Source organism: Aotus nancymaae, unplaced genomic scaffold (assembly GCF_030222135.1).
Source record: "Aotus nancymaae isolate 86718 unplaced genomic scaffold, 86718_ANA_hifiasm-v0.15.2.pri h1tg000059l, whole genome shotgun sequence".
Lineage (NCBI taxonomy): Eukaryota > Metazoa > Chordata > Mammalia > Primates > Aotidae > Aotus > Aotus nancymaae.
In genome coordinates, this window is record NW_026988473.1 from 36,987,491 (window position 1) to 37,008,980 (window position 21,490).

Genomic DNA, 21,490 nt, shown 5'->3' on the forward strand with positions numbered 1-21,490 from the left:
AAAGTTTGAACAACATAATCTTTTCAGTTTTAATCTTTTAGCTATCTTGAGACTTAAAATATTTCTCAAATCAGACTTATGACATAATATTTCTGAGTAAAATGGGGTCAAGAAAATACGGCATCAAACCAATGTGAAAAGCAAAAGACAACATTGTTTATATTTGTAATAATAAGTTCCTCAGAAGAGATGTAGGAAGGAAGGATGTAGCAGTTTAAAGCACCTTAACTGAGTGTGATTAATACTAATTCTCCTTGTTTCTTTTGCCACACTCTTGTTTATCTACCTGATCTATCGTTTTCTTATACTTAACAACTTATCTGTCCTTACCTCCACCTATGTCCCATCTCTTTTCTTCTTCTCACTTTGCTGAAGACAAAATATTTGGATTAAAATGCAGATCAATAAAATATAGTTTTGTCAAAACATTCCTTCATTCAATGTGCATAATCTAGTGCCAATCAGTGTGTAAGACATCTCTGTTTACTTTCTGGTAAGATATTTTTCTTCTTTTAGATGGCCATGTATTCATTCTGTTAATGATAGTTTCTGTAAGAGCAAGCCCAAAATACATGATTGCTAAAAAATAACTAATGTTGGCATTCACCCAGTTAAGAGTTCCAGGTAGCGGTAGCAATGGATGCTCTGGATCGAGTTGTAAAGCCCAAAACGAAAAGAGCCAAGAGATTCCTTGAGAAGAGAGAACCGAAGCTCAATGAAAATATTGAAAATGCCACACTGATTAAAGGGGGAAATGCAAATGTAACAGTGACACACATGTACCCCAAAACCTAAAACGCAATTATATATACATATATATATATATATATATATATATATAAAGATATGTATGCACTGAAAAAACCATACGATGTACTGTATAAAAAGAAAAATATTACAAGACCTTTTGAGGATCAGACATCACTGGAATTCTTTTCAAAGAAGTCAGATTGTTCTTTATTCATGTTTGGCTCCCATAATAAGAAGTGGCCAAATAAGCTAGTCATAGGTCGTATGTATGACTACCATGTGCTGTATATGATTGAATCAGGTATTGAGAATTTTATCTCTCTAAAAGACATTAAGAACAGTAAATGTCCTGGGGGAACAAAATCCATGTTAATATTTGCTGGTGATGATTTTGATGTAACAGAAGATTATAGAAGACTAAAAAGTCTTCTTATTGATTTCTTCAGAGGCCCCACAGTATCAAATATCCACCTGGCTGGATTAGAGTACGTTCTGCACTTCACTGCACTGAATGGGAAGATTTACTTTCGAAGCTATAAGCTGCTGTTGAAGAAATCTGGTTCCCGATCTCCACGATTGAATTGGAAGAGATGGGACCCTCATTGGATCTGGTTCTGAGGAGGACACACCTGGCATCCGATGACCTTTATAAATTATCTGTGAAAATGCCAAAAGCTCTCAAGCCAAAGAAGAAAAATATCTCCCATGATAGTTTTGGTACAACTTATGGAAGGATTCAGATGCAGAAGCAAGACCTAAGGAAACTGTAAACCAGGAAAATGAAGGGGTTGAAGAAGTGACCTGCAGAAAGGATAACAGAAGTCCAGGAGAAGAAGTCAAAAATAATTTTTAAAAACTTGATGGAAAAAAATCATAAGTAACTAATGCTGATTTCCTTCAAATTCAACATGAGTTTTTACTGATAGGCAGGTATCTCCCTCCATTTAGAAGGTGATTTGAGCATCTAGGAGTCTTCCACATCATGGCTTACTACCTTTGTAGAGGGCCTCCAAATTCACAGTGATGACAGCATTAAGTAAGCAGAAGAGGAAAGGGCATGGGCATCATCCATTAATGGTCTTACAAACTAGGTCTAGAAGAAGCTCACGTCACATCTCTCATATTCTATTGGCTAAAACTCAGTTATATAGTCACATTTCTGCAAGGAACACTGAGCCATATAATATAGCTATGTGCCCAGGGAGAAGAGAAAATGGGCTTAGTTTTATAGCAAGTGTAACTGATACCTACAGAAAGCTATAAGGTAATCTAAAAGTTAACAGACTCCTGTTAAAATAAAATGGTTTGCTAGCTTTGGATCTATTTTATGATGGCCTAATATGTTTTCTAAATATAACTGGAAACTATTAAGAATAAGATTGATTATGAAAGTCAGGACCACATTCTAAAGGGGATTATTTGAAAATGAATTTAATTTGTGTGATTTAAAATAGAGAATGGCATTGATTTGGTGAGAAAAAAATCTTTCCTGATAATGTCAGCTTTATTAAATGAAAGATTATGTTGCATATATTTTATTTTGCCTTTTTAAGTATAGAAATGATACTCTAATATTGAAAATCTAGCACATGAGGGGTACTGTGTAGTCAGTAAGTATGGAAGTTCAGAGAAGTATAAGATAACCAGGGTGATTTAAAAGGCTTTTCAGCATCCTTCTAAACAAATTTAGCTTTTCAGAAATACAAATGGGCCAGTGGGCTGCTTATATCAAATACAATTGAAAGTAATATTAAAGAAAGATTGCATAGTTTTCAGTAAATAATGAAAGCAGAGTGGCTTTGAATAGTTGTGGGTATGCCAAGGGGAAAGTGGTTTCTAAAATCCCTCCTTTGCTCCTCTGGTTAATCTTGTGCCAGGGTAGTTGGGGAAGGGGGTTAGTGGTCAAGGCTGATTCAGCCACCAAAAAGAAGAGCATTTGCCACTTTGCATGAATACCTGCAGTTCATGACAGTAATTGTTTCCTGCAGCCTCCCCAAGAGAATGTTGTCAAACTTTTAATATTTCCAGTATGATAATTAAGAAGTTACTCAGAAAAGTATAGATATGCATTTTTATTTAAAGTAAAAAAATAGTCATATTTTAAGGTCCACTTTACATCTCTATTATTTAAATTTATTTTCACATTTGCTGTTTTTTTTTTTTTTCATGTTTTGGCCTTTCTTCCTCAATGTTTCACATCTACTAATACATTGTAAATTGTATCCCTTTAGTTATGATATCGCTTCTCCTAATTTCTTACTTATCTTGGGTTTGCTTTTGATAATCACTGACACGGCAAAAGTTTTTATGTGTAGATGTTGTAAAATTTATCAATTTTTTATTTTATTGTATCTGGTTTTCGAACCATGTTTAGAAAGATTCTATTTTGCTCAAATTGTAGAGAAATTCACTCATGTGTTCTTAGTACTTTCATTTTATTTTTGTCTGTTTTATAACCTTTAGACTTCTTACTCATTTTGAAACTTGTTCTTGTGTATAATGTCATTTCAATACACCTTTGGCCCAGTGATATGGTATACTGAATTTTCATAAGCATTTTAGCTTGTTTATAAACTTTTATGTTTCATTACATGTCATTAACATACTATTTTATTATAGTCCCACAGATTTATTTAATCTATTTTTGGGCAGGGGGAGACTGTGTATTTTTTCAGGAAAGTTTGGTATTTGGGGATTTAGGTGACTGCTCTTATATCTGATATCTGAAAATCTGCTAATATGTTTGGAAATCTTCATTTCATTCCATTTAAAATAACATTTCTTTATACTTCACCTCCTCTCATTCAACAATACTATGAAAAAATCATGAGATAAATGAACTTTCTATTTTTTTGCCCATGTGGACTAGGCCAGTTATGTACAATAACTGTTATTAGCCAATCATTTTAATTTAATTGCATTGACTAATATCAAGACTGAAGTACTCACCTCTATGGCTTATAGAACTATTATAATAAATCTCAAAAAAGTACATCTTCATTGTACTCTATTTTAATTCCCAGAGTTGTTAACAAGCAAAAATTGACTGTGAACATATGATGTTTTACTTGTTCCTATTAGTAGCAAAGTAGGAAAAAATGTTAAAATGTGAGCAGTTAATGGGAGAAGCAGAATAAACCAAGAAATCTAATTTATGTGCCAAACATAATGTAAGTTACATTCTGAATTAACTAATATTTTGTACCTATTGTAGTTTAAAGTGTCATAATTCTTTTATAGATAAGTACATATATTTGTATGCATTTATTTATTCATATATGTTAAAAATGTTTCACTCCTTGAAATCTGAAGATTGGAAGCTAATAAAAGTCAAATGAAATACAGTAGTTAGATTTTTTATATGTTGATTATAAAAATACAACAATTATTATTATTAAAAGCCTGTGTTTGAAGGGTTATAAATATGTGTATGGAATACCTATTTTGGAATCCAGAGCAGGTCATTCGGAACATTTTATGTTGACCCTAGTTTTAACCAAAATTATCAAATAGACCCTTGTTTTAGTTCAGAGACAAAATGTTATGTCAAGCTGTTTCCACTGGTATTTTAGTCATCGGTCATGAAGGGAAACATGACCTTACCTTATGAAGAAACAGAAATCTGACCACCACCTGGATCCTTATCTCTTTGTAATGTAGCCCTGGTAATCATTCCAAAGACCAGTAATTCCAAACAGTAATTCAGTTGCAACTGTCACTATTCTATTAAATAGTCAGTGATTATACAAAGGTGAAAAAAATACTGTCTCTCCTCTATGTTAGCTGATTTGTTAAGAGAGTTGACTCTTAGTATATCAACAAGATAATTTTATTACAGGGGTAAAAATAGAATTGTGATAGATTTCCAAGATATTATCATTGACGGAAACTGAGTAAGGAGTATATAATATCTCTTAATAAACATAAATTATATATCAACATGGGATATATAGATAATATCTAATAGAGTATATCAGAGAATGTATTATTTCCTGCAATTACAATGTGAATCTACAATTATCTCAAAATACTGAAGTTCAGTTAAACAAAACAATGGGGTTAAGGAAGCACAGAGACTCCATGGGATCTTATTTAGACACAGGGTTGCAAACTAAGTAAATATATGCTTTGATTCTCTTGTTTCACAAGTTGCATGCTTGTTGAATGAAAACAGCTTGGAATCCAGAAACAGCCTATATGTGAACCCAACAAGGGTACTTCCTACAAATGGAGTAAAACTTTGTAAATGCATGTTTTTGACTAAGCAAGTTGGAGCACAGATGGCTGAATGAGAAGTTACTGTATTTACAGAAGGGCATCTGTTACATTATATTTAGCTATATTTAAAGAATCTTTTTTTTTGTCTCATATCTTGTACCTATGTTATTACCAATGCTCTTCACTCCATTTAGCATCTTTGCAGGGTTGGTATGCTTTTGAGTTTTTAGCATAATTAGCCTCAACTGTAAACAATATAGGAATTATTTTCACATATACATTAAATTGAGGTAGACACAGCCCTGGGCTGGGGCTGACAATGGCTACTGTCTCCTTCTTGCCATCCATTGAGCAATAATGCAGACAGGGACCACACTGCATGTTATGTTGAGCCTTTGTGTGGTAAGCCTTCCTCCCTATATTTTTTCTTGCCAGTGAAAACAGAATTTTAGGTCAGCAGGACTTTCAGTGAGCTGAGTGCCCAAGAAGAGCAGTTTAGGAGATTTGGGGTGCATAGGCCTGAATTTGGAACAATGATTCTAGACTATCATGGAGTTGAATAATATAGTGCCTGACTTATTATAATTTTTCCATAATTTTTTTGTATGTGCAAAAGAAAGCACAACTGCATCTTGAACTTAAAATAAATAATTTGTTTTCTTCAAATGCTGTAACCTTTACCAGATGGCTAAGAGGTGTTAAGGTTATGATAGAGAACAATTTTTTTGGTATTAATATTAAAGATGTAGGAGTCAATAACCACATAAAGTTTTAAAATGTGCTTTATTTGCTAGAGATTTAGTAAAGGAAAATCTTGGCATTGTTTTCATATTCTTACAGTAGATAAATAAAAATCTAACTCAATGGTTTGAATTGCTGCTTAAAGACTATTTTCATCAAAACTACCAGGTAAACTTTATTCAAAATTCATATTTCTCAATAATTACCCTCAAAATTTTTAGGTTTATTTGATCAGGGTTAGACCAAGTTATCTGTATGTTTAAATGCTCTCTGATAACTATAATGTGCTGCTATGTTTGGAGACCATTACTTTAGCTCTGCTTCCAAATATATTTGTTACTTCAGTGACTTAGAAAGGTCATTTGCCATCATGTATATGCATTTGATTATGTGGCACAGGACTCAATATTTTTCAAATCAATTAATGCTATTACTTTTTACTCAAAACTTATGGTTATACAGCTCTGGATAGTTACTTTGTACAATAGTGGAAAGTAACAGTGATTGTATACCAAAGTGTATCAAACATTTTATGAAATATTGAAAATCTTGCAAAAATAGCCTCCCAGAGATTAAAGTTAAGTGTAGATCAACTTTAGAAAATATACTTCTAGGCCAGGTGTGGTGGCTCATGCCTATAATCCCAGCACTTTGGGAGGCCGAGGCGGGTGGATCATGAGGTCAAGAGATTGAGACCATCCTGGTCAACATGGTGAAACCCCGTCACTACTAATACAAAAAATTAGCTGGGCATGGTGGTGCGTGCCTGTAATCCCAGCTACTTAGGAGGCTGAGGCAGGAGAATTGCCTGAACCCAGGAGGCGGAGGTTGCGGTGAGCCGAGATCGCGCCATTGCACTCCAGCCTGGGTAACAAGAGCGAAACTCCGTCTCAAAAAATAAATAAATAAATAAATAAAAATAAAAATACAAAAAATTAGCTGGGCATGGTGGCACGTGCTTGTAATCCCAGCTACTGGGGAAGCTGAGGCGGGAGAATTGCTTGAACCCAGAAGGCGGAGGTTGCAGTGAGCTGAGATCGCGCCATGGCACTCCAGGCTGGGTAACAAGAGCAAAACTCCATCTTAACAACAACAAAAGAAAAAAAAAGAAAGAAAAAAAGAAAATATACTTCTAAAATGTTTTTAAGCTTCCATTTCTTTAACATATACATGTCAAATTTTGGTATAGACTTCTATACCTTCTATCTTGTTAATGTAACAGATATGTAGCTCTAGGTGTGTTTTATTTTTCTCATTTTACATGGTGAGGAAATTAAGGTAAAGAAAGCTAAATGACTTTTCTAAGATCATATATTTAAATATATGAAAGTAAAGAGAGTAAGACAAGATTTGCAATATTGTACATTTGACCAAGAGTCCCTACTTTTAATCACCCCATGTCTATACGTGAATACACACACACACACAGTACAATTATAAATATATAATAATTCAGGTAACTTTTCTTTAAATTCTAGTTCTGTGTTATTTTAATTAAAAATTATCTTTTATCAAACGACTGGTAAACCTGTCATATTATAGATAGGAAAGATGTTTTCTCTGTGACATGTTATCAAGTATACAAAAGAAATTGGTATATGAAGCAAAGAACTTTCACATCCTATTTGTTATTTAATCTCAGTATGATCTTCCTTAGAAAAATCTTCTCTTTTGAATAGAAAATATTTATTTTATTCTTTTAAACAGTTGTTCATTCCCATAATTAATTTATAATTGTGAAATAAACAACAATATATATTTCCAAGAAGTATGAAGATGCCTAATATCATATTTTAAAATGTTAATTTGCATGAGTATAACAGGCATGCAGAAAAATGAAAAAGTATCAGCTCAATACATACTTTCTTAATAAAGGTGCCAATTCAGAAATGTAGGTATAATATTAGTACATAATTTTAGGAATTTAAACAGTTTTTTTTGTTGCTGCTGTTCTAAATAATCCCTTAAACAAAGAAATTATAAACAGATAATACATATAGTTAAGTACATACATTAAATCAGACATATTCACTTATTTTTACACCATAAGTGGTATTTTTTATGTTGAGTTATTCAACTAAATAAACTTCTCTACCTAGATTGTTTGGTATTAAAAAGGAAATTCAGGTAGACTATATATATTTTAAATGATATATTCTATAATTAGAATAAAAATACTAAGATTTAAGACAAATAATATTTTTTCATTTGTTATTTTCTTGGAAAATTTTCTATGATGTTCAAGCAATTCTAGATGGTCACCTCTATGATCCCAGTACTTTTACCTTTTTAGTTTCAGAAAACAGGAATTTCCTTCATGCTTCTACTCTTAGGCTATTTTCATTAACTAACTGTCACAGAGCTTATTTAGACCCAGAGAAGAGCTCTTCATCACATTCATTAGTAGCAAAGTGACTCTTTCTTTGAAATTCGTAGAGATTTAGTCTTTATAATTCCAGCTTTCTTTGTTGTTGTTTTCAAGAATGTGAATGATAAAAAAGAACAAAGCTCCACAATATTAAATCAAAGTTACCTAATAGAAAAAAAAATCTACCAAATTAGAATTTCCTAAGAAGTAAAATACTATACACTTATATAAAAGTGTACATTTTTGGAGTTTTAAGATGAGTCACAATAACCTCTATTAGTATTATTACTAAGACCAGACCCCTTAATGATAAAAAAAATTAAAAATAATATTTATTAGGTATGTAATTTTCTGTAAAGTAATGCTTGAAATATAGAAATATTCTCTTAGAAGAATATAGTCTTTTCATATTTAAGAAAATATAATTTCCTTTAAACAACTGTAAATGTCACTCTACTTATTAAAATCAACCTAATTCAATTTGTGAAAGAAAAAAAGTTCTATTTTTATATATTAATCTTAGCAGAAATGAAGGTAATTTGAAAGATCAACTGATAAGAACTTTTAAGTCATGAACCTCCTGAGCTGAGCTCTTCAACCGGCAGTTTAAAAGATTTTTATATTCCCCTTTCAACATGTGTTTTATCATACTAGCTGGGCAACAAAATTAGAGATGATGGAATTAGGGTTTGGAAAGAGAAAAAAAATCAGTGAATACAGCACAGAAAGGGATTGTTTTGAAATGTAGACTTCAGTGAGATAACATAGCTAAAACAAAGTATATTTGGCAAGACTCAGTGGGAAAATCTGAGGCCTGCTAAAAGGGATTGATGATAAAGGTCCCAAAGGTATAGTGTTTTGTTTTTGGTCTTCTTATAGAGTCATCAGGGATGAAGTTTTGTTTACATAGTTTTGTCCAGTGGAGAAATATTGTCACTGCCTCCAGATACATGAAAGGAAGCTATGCCAGTGAAAATGTCTAGAAGGTGATAAAGAATGCTATGTAAATTTTTTTTCTCTAGAATCTAAGTTTCTCTCAATTTTTACGAGACTAGTGATATGTTCCTTTAACTGGGTTCTAACTAAGAAAAACAAACTTGTTGAATTATTTCTCTTCTTTTTATGGTATAGTCAGGATTCAATTAGGAATATAGGAACCCCCCTGGTCTTTTCAAGAAAGAAGAGACTAACACAGATAATTAACTGCTTATAAATTTGTCATAGAGCCATAGGATTAGTTAGAAAAAGTTACCTTTAGGTTCATTCACAGCCCTCAGAGAATCAGAAAGTCACTACCATCCAGTCAGAAAACTACCAGTGATGGTCACAGTACATTGACCCATTAATGTAGGCAACTTGCAGAGAAATGACCAGATGTCTGACAATCTCCATGCATCTGCCTGCTAATGCCAGAAAATATTAATGTTTTATGTTTTCCTTCAGCATTGCAGATTTTATGTGAGGGCCTTTCATTGGTGCTCTCTGATTAGGATCCTACTGGAGAAAGATCTGAAATGTAGTTTCTTGTTTTCTATTTCTGTGATAGTGGGAATAAATTGTAAAAGCAAAAATTGCACCAAACACTGTTAAACAGGCAAAGTCGATTCATTCAAGGCATTTGCAATAGAGGAGAGATATCAGAGCTCAGCCTAACCTCAACTGCACTGAAACAAAAGGTGAGGATTTTTAGCTTTGTGGTGATAGGGAGCATACAGACCATCTATGTTTACTCATTGGCTTTACCCAAAGAAAAAGCAAAGTTCCTCATATCTTTGTGTCAGGAGATAGTTTTACAATCTGGAGAAAGGCACGTAGGTGAGATCTTACTATCCCACGGAAACTGGGGGGCTCATCTTCCTTAATCATTACATTTCAAAGGGATGGCTCCCAGGTCTTGGAGAAAGACATACTTGAGTTGTTGAAGGAAAACAACAGCAAAACAATAACAATAACAAAATGATCAAGAAACATTTTTAAAGATTTTCATCACAAAGGGGCAAAAAAATATATAAAATTACAAGTTTTCTAAAATAATTGTCTTAAGAAAAAGTCAAAGGCCTAGAGTCAGGAAGAAGCCTGTGTAAAGTTTAGTCAAGATGAGGGAGAACATTAAGGTTGTATTTGTCAAAAATAAAATAAGTATCATGCTGGTTGCCAACTGCCTATTTTACATCTGTTCCTTGGCATCAGGAGCCAGGATTTATAAGATGCTTTGCAATAAACTTCTTCCTCAGGGATTAATTAAAACTCACACACCAAAACAAAATAAACAAACAACCTGAGTTTTTGTTGTGTCCTTACCACATGTAACATACTGTACAGTGTGTGGCGGCAACAGATAGGATCAAGGGACAGTCTTGACCTTTTCTTAAATATTCATAAGCAAATTGTTGACTGTTATGCAAAGGCACTTTAAAGAGAAAAGTATTTTGAGAACAAATAATTTAAAATTCTTCATTTCAAATGTGGTATGAAGCCTAGGTTTGAATTCCAGCTCCATTACTTACTAACTTGTGTAAAACACAATAGTTTTTAGCTTTTTTTTCTTAATCATATATGTTGCCACTGGGATTAAATAATAGCATGTCTGGTATAAAAGATGTGCTAACTAAATACATTTTTTTAATCCTTGTGTTTTGTTGTTGTTTTTCATGGAGAATGGAAATATACCTGAAGGGTGAATACAATTTTAAATTTGGAGAGACTGGGGATTGCAGAAAAGTGGTTCATAGAGTTATGTTCAGTTTTCTATCTAAGGTTAAGTAATAGAAAATTTAGATTCAACTATCTCCACTAAGGTTTAGTTACCTGAAAAATAATCTGTTCAAAGTTTGTAAGTTTGTTTACATCCTTCTTTTATAAATTTCTATCACTCATTGTGGGTCAGAATTTCAGTTTTGATGGTACTATAAGTTTGAAATGTAAATTTTATCATGTATGGCATAACAGACTATTATTCAGTGTAATAGAAGTGAAAAATCTATATCTCATCTTTTAATTTGGATAACAAATGTTGAAAATCTTAAATGAAAATGCTTACATTTAATCTGCTCTGGCTTTTGCTTTGGGTTACATGCAAAGCAACTGTCATGGAAAAATTGTAATGACACCAAAACTATGTCACAGAAAATAAAAAAGTCATTTTATGCAAAATATATACTTTTTAAACTTGTAAGTAATAAGTGAAGAATGGGAATCAAAATAATATTCCTTTAAAAGAATATTAGCCTTAACTAATTTTGGCTAATTGATTACAATTGTACTAAATTGATTGTACTAAATTGATTACAATTCAGATACTAGAAGTTTTGCAAAGGATGGATTGAATATTGTCTCTAGCAGCAGAAGAAAATAAACAATAAGATAATTTTAAAAGAATTAAACAATAATTAGTAGCAGTGTACTTCATAAGTAGGGTCAGCCCAAGAATTGTGAGACATGATGGAAAGACAGGTAGTTTGGAAACTAAAACACACAGACTTCAAATCAATTATAGACCCGTTAATAATAGTGACTGTAATAGTTCTTGCTAGCATGTTTTGAGTACTTGCAATGAACCCAGAATTGGACATTGTTTTATATCTTTAAATGTATGGCTTAAAATTAAACCACTTTAAATTTTCTTTTTAGCTATGTGATCTCAAGCAATTTTCAGCTTTCTTGGTGTCAGGTTTCTCACCTGAAAAATGGGGCATTGACTGGACTGGGTGGCTTTTTCCAAGACATCAAGTGCTCCTATTTTCTCTTCTGAATGTCTGTTTACTCTCTAAGAAAGTATATCTCTACTTCTCCTAAGTCCCTACAATATTCTTTTTTATACACTTTGGAATATCTTAAATATATCAATTAGCATACCTCATTATAATTTATATGTTGTTTCAACAGGAAGCCAGGCACAAACACAAGTCCATCCATCACACAGCAAATACTCTCTGTTTATGTTTGGTTGCTCTTTGGGCTGCTTCTAGCTTCCTCTTTCGGCTCTGCTGTGGACCTCTTCTCTCTCCATGTCACAAGAGGTCTTGCCCTAATTCTTTGAAGTTTTGGCTCATTTACAGTGAAAGTAATTGCTATCTTTTTCTTTTAAACAATGAGTTTAATTCAAAACCCTTTGTGCCAAGTCAGGCACACTACAGCAACCTCACTTGCTTACTCCTTACATCTGTGAGGTAAGAACCATTTTACAGTTGAAAAGAATAAGGCATATTTATGGAATGGTACATGATGTAGTGTAGTCAGAGAACAAGGAGTGTTGGTAGTGAGCTGAGGGTTTTGCCTGGAATAGTAGGTAAATCAGCATGTGGGAAGCCCACTGAATGCCTTGGTGGAAGTTTGGACAGAAACACTAAAACCAAAATGTTAAATATTTTAAGGAGATCTCAGACCTGAAAGGGGAAAAGGCCAATTTTGAAAGGAAAATTTATGGAATGAGAATTTGTTCTTGGTGGATTCTATAGCTCCTCAAATGCTGTCTTCTTCCTGCTGCTGTTATAGTTTGGTGCTGCTTAAAGTCTACAATGTCTTTCCCACCCCTGAGTTTATTGCCTTTGTGTTACACTCAATTTTTGTTCTATTGACAGTCACATTAAAGGATTCCTGTCTTTCTTTTTCTGGCTAGCTTTGTCACAGTTGAAGGATTGTAAATTTCTCAAAGAAAGTCTTTTGCTATAAGAAAAGAAAATGACTGTCTTCCTGACAGAATAATATCAGGACCATCAGCACAGGGTGAGAATACACTACACTGAACTTTTTAGTGTGCTCTGTTTCTCTGCTTTAAAGTACTGTTCAGAAATGTAAGCTTTAAAATTGTTTCTTAACTGGAAATTGTAGTGTTTGGGATTTTAAATCTTTACTGGTAATATGTTAGCTATTAAACCATAGCAGGAGATGAATTTAGAATTCTCCTCTTATATGTTTAAGTAATATATAACAAATCTTCTCAATATATGTGATTAATATATTTGAATTACAAAGCAGAAAATGTCATTCTGATTTCTCCCTCTCTTAAATACTTTGATGTAATTATTGGCAACATAAACAATCTGAAAAGGATTTCAAATACAAGTGGTTGAAAAATAATATTTCAGGGACAAGGTTTATTTATACTAAGAAAAAATGTGATAATGTAGTCTAAATATGTCAAAAGTAGGACAGAATATCATTTGTTCTTTCATCTCTTTAAGTTTCTAAACAGAAAGTAATGTGAAACCATCTTGGGACGACACTAAGCAGAAATCTAAGATTCTGAGTCATTTCTTTGGAAAATCTCTTCCTCTTGAGTATGGGAAGAGCCGGTGACTTCCTTCTAGCCAATAGAACAAGGCAAAGGTGACAGGATAGTCATTCCATAATCTTAGCCAACTGGAAGGAAGGACCTTCCTGCTTGCCTTGAAGAAACAAAGTGCTATATGTTCTTAGAACTGTGCCAAGCATTTAGTAAGGGCTATATATGTTCTTTAAACAAAGATAGAATAAATAACTCAAACTACATTTTAAAACTTTGAGTTTTCTTTTCATTTTCAGGTATTTTCTACTCATGAACTATTTTCTTCAATCACAAGGAAGTATGAAGTAAGGCAAAAGCTTTTAGGCATTTTTCCCCTCAAATTTTCTGGTGTTTGTATTATGTTCACAGTTGCCTGATTTCAGGCTATTACAGGGTATGATATATGAGATTAGGTAAAACATTATGTTTTCAATATGGTGGCTCTTTAAGCTCCGAATTTATCATGATTAGTTGCACTAATCACATTTATTAGATAATTGGCAGACATAATTTTATATAAGTGGATATTTTTTAAACCAGGAAAAAGATGATTTTCAGAATTCCATCATACTTTGTCATTTGATTGAGAATCTTATATTTTTTTATGTGATCATAATACTTTCCAATAAAATTCCCTAGAGAAATTTGAGTTTGGTTGCATTAAAAATATACTTATCCAAATCCTTTGTCACCACATTTGAAAGCCATGGAAAGTCATGTTCTGAAACACATCAAACATTTGACAGTAGTTGAACACTGTGAAGTGAGTCCAAGCAAATGCATCCTGATTCTCTCTTATCTGTGTTGTCTCTGCTAAGTTTTAGAAAAGTAAGCCCAAGGCTGGCTCTGAGCAAAATGTCAAGTTGGAAATCTTCAGCCTTTTGTTCAAAGCCTTGCACATTTTGTCCCTTCTCTACATTATCAGTCTTAAAGCTGATTTTCCCTTGTGCCCCAGGCTGTACTTATTAACTTTCAGGCTGTCCTCTGAAACGTCATTCCCCTTTCTTGCCTCTGGCTTTTTGCGCAAGTTGTTACTTCAGCCTAAAATATTTCTTTGACTCCATATAAAATAATATTTTTTTCCTTGCCCATTCACATTTACAGTCTCCAAGATGCGTTCATGGATATACCCAAGAATTTTATGTCTCTCTTGCTTCTTCACATATTTTTCCATCTCTATTGCACAATCAGTATGATCTTTGAACCTAATAATGTATTTACATGTAATGATTTGTTTCATTGTGAGCTACTGAGACACTGTATCTGTAGTTATTATCTACTGCAGTCCTGTGTGCAATGCTTTGGAAGGGGTGCCTGTTAAATCATGCTTGCTGAATAGGACCATATCGAAAGAACCAAGGCATCTAGATTTGAAAGCCTGAAGGCATAGATTGTTTTTAGTCTCTATCATGACCAAGACAACCTCAGACTGAATTTGCTTAATCTATATAAATGCAAACTGTCTACATTAAAGGACATAACATTGTGAAAGTATTTAGTAAACTACAAGATGTGATATAGCCGTCGATTACTGAGATTCCACTCTTTCTGCATTTTTGGGTGCTTTCTCCCTTTTCTTCTACACTTTAGGGTAAAGTTCCACATCTCCAATTTGTCTTACCTTTATTTACTGATAACATTTACTTTAACTAATTCTTAATATGATAATGCAAGCTTTAGTTGGAAGTCTATATCTACGCTTCTAGTTTAAATATCATATTTAACATTTAGAAGTCCAATGATACTCCTTAACATACTTGCTTCTGTTAAACAAAAGGGTAATGGCATTGTAATGACCAATATAAAAGTGTAATATGTGCTATTGGAATAGTGGAGACATAGTTGAAGAAGAGCAGAAGAAATCTTTTATAATAACTATAGGAAGGTAAAATTTGTTACCATACTATGAGGGCGATGCTGTGATTTCAAAAAAATGAAGTAAAAGTCACTGAGGTATTTCTCCCTTTCCACCCTCTTGTTTTTTGCTGTTATTTCCACCTCTTTTGTAGTGCTTATGAGATTGGGTTTTCAAGTCAGCTTAGAGTTTGTGTTTTCCTAGTGATGTGAACCCAAATTCTCACCACTCTAAAATGGTAATTGAAAAAAATATACATATCTTATAGACTTGCTTAAAGGATCAAATAAAAGAAAGTCCTTAGCACATAGCAAAGAGTGTACACTTGATATTATTATTAATTATTTATCATTGAATTGGACATCTACATACTTTTAAGGTTCCTTCTCTAGGTTCAAATATTTTATAGTTAGGAGAAACTAGTTATTTAGGCAAATAACTCCTAATTATTTGAGGGAGTAACTAAGCCATTTTACATAATGAATCAATACTTCTTTCTGAGTTGTGCTGAATGTAACAATAGCTAGTAAGCAAAATAGATTTTAGAGAAGGAAAATAATACATCCATTGGCCCAAAGTGTGAATTATTAAGACTTTTATTTATCTCATTTTTCGTATTACATTCATTTTCCTATGTTACTATTTTTATAATGGTTGCAATATAGTATAGGGAGCTAAAGCAGTAGAAGGGAAATACAGAGCAATCACTCAATTTGCTTATTATATAATTTAGTTTAAAAAATCTTGAGCAAAGAGCAAACAAAAACCGAAGTGCAAACCATTTCTAGATTTTCTATATATTATTTATAGAAAACAGATTATATATAATCTGATTGTATATTATATAGAATTATGTATAATATATATACAATCTGATTATATATAAAATTTGATTATATATATAAAATATCTGATTTCCTCACTAGTACTGGTAATGATTTTGACCATATTAGTAAAGCAATAAATACATATATAAAATTATATTTTATATATAATATATATACAATCTCTTTTCCTTACTAGTACTGGTTATCATTCTGACCATATTAGATAAAGCAATAAATACAAACTTCAACACTTGTTAGCTGCAGAATCTTAGCCTCTGTGTGTTTTAGATAAAGATTTATCTTGATTATAATATGGATAATAATTGTCCCTCCTTCCTGTAGCTAGTTGGGACGATTAAATAAGATAATGATATAGAACAATTGCATTATCTCAGAGTAGGTGCCACATAAGTATTTCCTATAACGATTGTTGTTGTTGTCAGTATTATTATTATACCAAAGTTATATGCTATGTCTCTCAGAAAATGGGAGAAGAAAAAAGTTTCTAGAAAATTTTATTGTTCATGTGAGAAGTTCAGGTAAAAAGATTTCTTTTGGAGTTAATTGCTAGGAATTAAGATTCTCTAAGAACATACATATTTTTTGTAATGATTACCTTTTGATTTGCCATTAAGAAATTTCAAAATAAAAATCACACCTGCTTTGGCAAATATGTAGTAATTTACAGCTTACTTATTTTTGTTTTAGTCTCTTTCTCATTTTTCTATTTTGAATATTAATTTATAGTTCCAATAGTCCTATATTTTAGTTATAGGGAGTTTAATATCTTTTTTATATGTAATTATATCATATATCTACTCATTTGTGTAATATATATTGAATGTGCTATATATAATATTTTGTGCTAGGTGCTTGGGGTTCAATGGCAATGACAAGAAAAATTACCAGAAAAATAGACAAAACCAAAATCCCTGAACTCAGAGAAATTATAACCTAGTCAAGGAGATTACCATTAACAAATAAAATGTAAAACTCAAATAGTAAGTAATATAGACAGATGCACGGTGCTGTAGGCATATTTAACTGAGTAAATAGAAGTTCACTAAATGCTGACCAGAGTGCAGAGGATGTCAAAGAAATTCCCCCTGAGGAATACTAATTCATCACTGGAGTATAGCAGCCCTTCAACATCTGGAGAAGAGCTATAGCGTGAAAGAAATCTCCTCAGATGCAGAAAGTTGGGAATGGCAGCGGAGAGCAAATAGAATCCCACAGGGACCTCCAGTAGAGGCCCCTTTCCCCTACTTCCCCACCCCCTACTCTCAGTCCCAGAAACACTGGCAGTCAAGTTCTAACATAAGAGAGGTCTCACACAGTTTAGAAAGTAGATGGCTGAGAATTACAGCAAAAAGCACGGGAAATTTCTGAATTCTTGTGAGTGCTGAGAAGCCTAGCAAGAGGCAGGTATTCTGCTTTCAGAAAATTTACACCATGCTTAAGACATAAAAAAGCATTATGAGACATATAAAGAAGCAACAAAATGTGATACAATCAAGAGGAAAAAAGTTAATGTAATCGTACATACAGGTGGCTTAGGTGTTACAGAAGGATTGGAAAAGAACTTTAAAAATAACTGTAACAGTAGTTCTGTTTATAATACAGACTTAACAAGTCAAAAAAAAAAAAAAAAGAGAGCATTACTTGATCCAAGGTTCCAGAAAAATCTAGATAACTCATAGTTTTTCAAACTTACCAAAGAGCTGAGGAAACAAAGAAACCTAGTTTAATTAAATTTCAGAAACTGACAAGTCATACGTAGGACAACAGAGTCCAACAGTTCTCATCTTCCATGGCAGAACAATTCAAAGAAGAACTTACTATAGATAGAGATCAGTATAATCCAGACAAACTTTAGCCAAATTTTATGTGTACTCGTGAGCTGGCAAAAAAAAAAAAATGCTTAGAATCCTGACACAAAGAAATTCTGAACCCACCAAGCATTTCTTTTTCATGGGGTTTTATGGCGTTTTTAGGAGTCATACCAGAAACATTATCACAGTAAAATGTCGCAAGTGCTTCCTTTCCCTCTTACTACTAGTGTGACCATGATTTCTGTGTATCCTAGTAATAGCTTGAAGTGATTAAATATTAAAAGCCCAAGTGGCAGACAAATATTAGTTTAATGATTTTTCAAGGTGGCTATGACTGCCTATTTGGCCTGGGTATCATTTCCAACTCATATTCAATCTGAAGGTCATCTTTGATGCTGAACTGAGGCAAGTATAAACTATAAGTACCCCTCCTCGCCACAGCACCTTCAAATACCAATTCAGGAAAACACCAGACACTGACACAAGAACAAAGAGACCAAACAGATGGTATATTTAAGAGAAGAATGAACACACAATAAAAAATTGCAGCCTCATATTAAAAAATGTTGTTCACAAATAACTATTGTCAGGCTTTAAAAATGCACATTGAGGAAACAAAATATTCCTAAAATTTGAATCTGTGATTCAGCCACAATTAAATTTGAGCAAATGCTTACAAAGGTGTAATTTTCTCTGTAATTGTTAGTAAACAACTTGATACAGAAGGATGCCATTTTTCAAATCAGATGTGGGACAAGAACAATGGGGAGTCCAAAAAATGAATAATCAGAAAGGACAGGCTTATGTGTCTCAGGGATTCTGCCTGCCACATTCACTACTTTCTCTAGCACAATCTTAGAAACTGTACATAGTTATAACACATAATCAGATTTAACTCTGTATTAACTGCACATATATAATCTAACACACTCAAATAAGATAAAAAGCTTTATAAAATAAAATTTTATAAGTAATAGCATTGAGCAATTTTTTTATATTTTGTAATTTTTTTAAAAGTGGATAGTGAGGTTTATCCAGTATAGGTCTATATAAAAATCCACATCACTCTATAAAAAAATATCATTTAAAAAATGAACTGGGATGTAAACACCACAGTAAAGCAATATTTGGCAACTTCTTTGTCTTGAAAATTTTTGATAAAAACAAAATGATTTTCTAGAACAACTGAGCCTGCTTTCAAAATGCATACTCTTATACATATAAATATATACCATGCCTCAAAACAGATCTGCTACTTGTTTCAATGCTAATTTCTGATTCCAATTCACTGAAAAACTTTTTAAAAGTTTCGTAACCAGCTTGATTAAGGGAATACTTTCTGGTTTATACATCATCCTTATTTTGCTTTTAACATTGTTTCTGCCATATATATTTTTTCTAGAATATTTTCTATTAGTGTTCCATTGGTGTTTTAAGAAAAATTATGCAAATATTAGAGTTCATATTTAGTTGAGCTTTCCTTTATTTTCATCTTCAGAAAACTTACTCCTAAGTCAGTTTTGTTCTTCTGTATTTAAAAGTTGTATAAGAGGCCGGGCACAGTGTCTCATGCCTGTAATCCCAGCACTTTGGGTGGTCAAGGCAGGCAGATCACAAGGTCAAGGGATCAAGACAATTCTGGCCAACATGGTAAAAACCCATCTCTACTAAAGATACAAAAATTAGCTGGGTGTGGTGGTGCATGCTTGCAGTCCCAGCTACTTGGGAGGCTGAGGCAGAAGTATTGCTTGAATGTAGGAGGTGGAGGTTGCAGTTAGCTGAGATCGCATCACTGCACTCCAGCCTGAGTGATAGAGTGATACTCCTCAAAAAAAAAGTTGTATGAGAAAGCCAGACTCATCAAGCTCACTGCTTGTAATGAAGTAGCTCTTCCTTGACATTAGAAGAGAAAATTGACAGAGAAAATTAGCATATTAATTGGGGAAAAAATAAAGTACGTTAACAGAGAGTCTCCCTGTATATATGTTTTCCACTTAGCAGAAGAGATCTAAATAGAGACATTATCTACATAAACAGACACTTTGGAAGATATGGTACTGGTTATCTGTGTGGCACCGATCTTTATGTTCAAAATACCATAAATATAAAAAGGTTAAAGATAAAAGGGCAAAGATAAGTCTAAGAGTTCAGTATTTTGACTTTGGCAGGATGCACAGTTATCTGTTCTAAAAATTCTCTGGGTAATAAGAATTTCAAGGCAATTGATACCCTTTTCAAATGCAATATCATATCCTCTACTCAACATTGCTATGAATGAGATTCAGTCTCCAAGGAGGCAGCTTAGTTTGCAATGATAAAAATAAATTGTTTTTATTTCTGCAGGGAAAAGTAATTCTAGGTAGTCAGTGAGCCTGAAATTCTCTTAGCTCAATCTGTTATTCAAAAAACATAGAAAAACATGAGAAAAATGTGACATTGGCATGAATTATAGCTATATTTATGAAGTTAGAATTTTTTATATGAAATATCATGAACACACACATATACAATCAAAAACACATCAAGAGGAAACTAAATAATATATATGTTTTAAGTGTGTTAAAATTTCTAATGTAATGATGTGCAACTTTGTTTCAACAGAGTTTCCTATATCCTCAGACTTGGGGTTACTGGTGTTGACAATAATTCCTACTAAGAAAAGAATTATCTGGAAGATTTTCCTTTCTTGTAAAATTAAAGAGAGGAATAGAATACTCAAGGAGGAAAGCAAGATAAAACATAAAATACTATGGGATGTAATTTGTAGGGCCCTTCACTTTACAATCTTGCTCCCACAGTTTATTTATACTTCTTATGGTAAGAGTCCCTAGGAAGAACATCCACTTTTGGAAGACCTGAGCTCACCAAGCCAATGCCAGTATTTCACAGAACTTCCTCCCTTTGATCATGAGCTTGTACCATAAAATTACTGACATATCTGGAGTCTTATTGGTAACCAGATGTACTTTATTCACAGTAGTTCTGATTTAGTTTCAGATGACATATTTGAATTTTTTTATACTTTATTTTTTTAAATTTATTTATTTTACTTTAAGTTCTGGGGTACATGTTCAGGAACAGGTTTGTTACATAGGTGTACACGTGCCATGGTGGTGGTTTGCTGCATCCATCGACCTGTTATTTACATTAGGTATTTCTCCTGATGCTATCCCTCCCCAATCCCCCCACCCCCTGCTATTAATCTCTTAGCCCCCCCACCCATTAGGCCCTTGTGTGTGATGTTCCCCTCCCTGTGTCCGTGTGTTCTCATTGTTCAACACCCACTTTTGAGTGAGAAGATGTGGTGTTTGGTTTTCTGTTCTTGTGTCATTTTGCTGAGAATGATGGTTTCCAGTTTCATCTAAGTCTTTGCAAAGAGCATGAACTCATCCTTTTTATGGCTGCATAGTATTCCATGCTGTATATGTGCCATAGTTTCTTTATCCAGTCTATCAATGATGGGCATTTGGGTTGGTTCCAAGTCTTTGCTATTGTGAACGGTGCTGCAATAAATATACACGTGCACATGTCTTTATAATAGAATGATTTATAATCCTTTGGGTGTATCCCCAGTAATGGGATTGCTGGGTCAAATGGTATTTCTATTTATAGATCCTTGAGGAATTTCCACAC

General features: G+C 33.1%; 1 pseudogene; it reads left to right on the plus strand.

Moving 5' to 3' along the window:
* The first annotated feature begins 636 nt into the window (after positions 1–636).
* On the plus strand, positions 637–1,631 carry LOC105719987 (ribosome production factor 2 homolog; annotated as a pseudogene).
* The last annotated feature ends 19,859 nt before the right edge of the window (positions 1,632–21,490 follow it).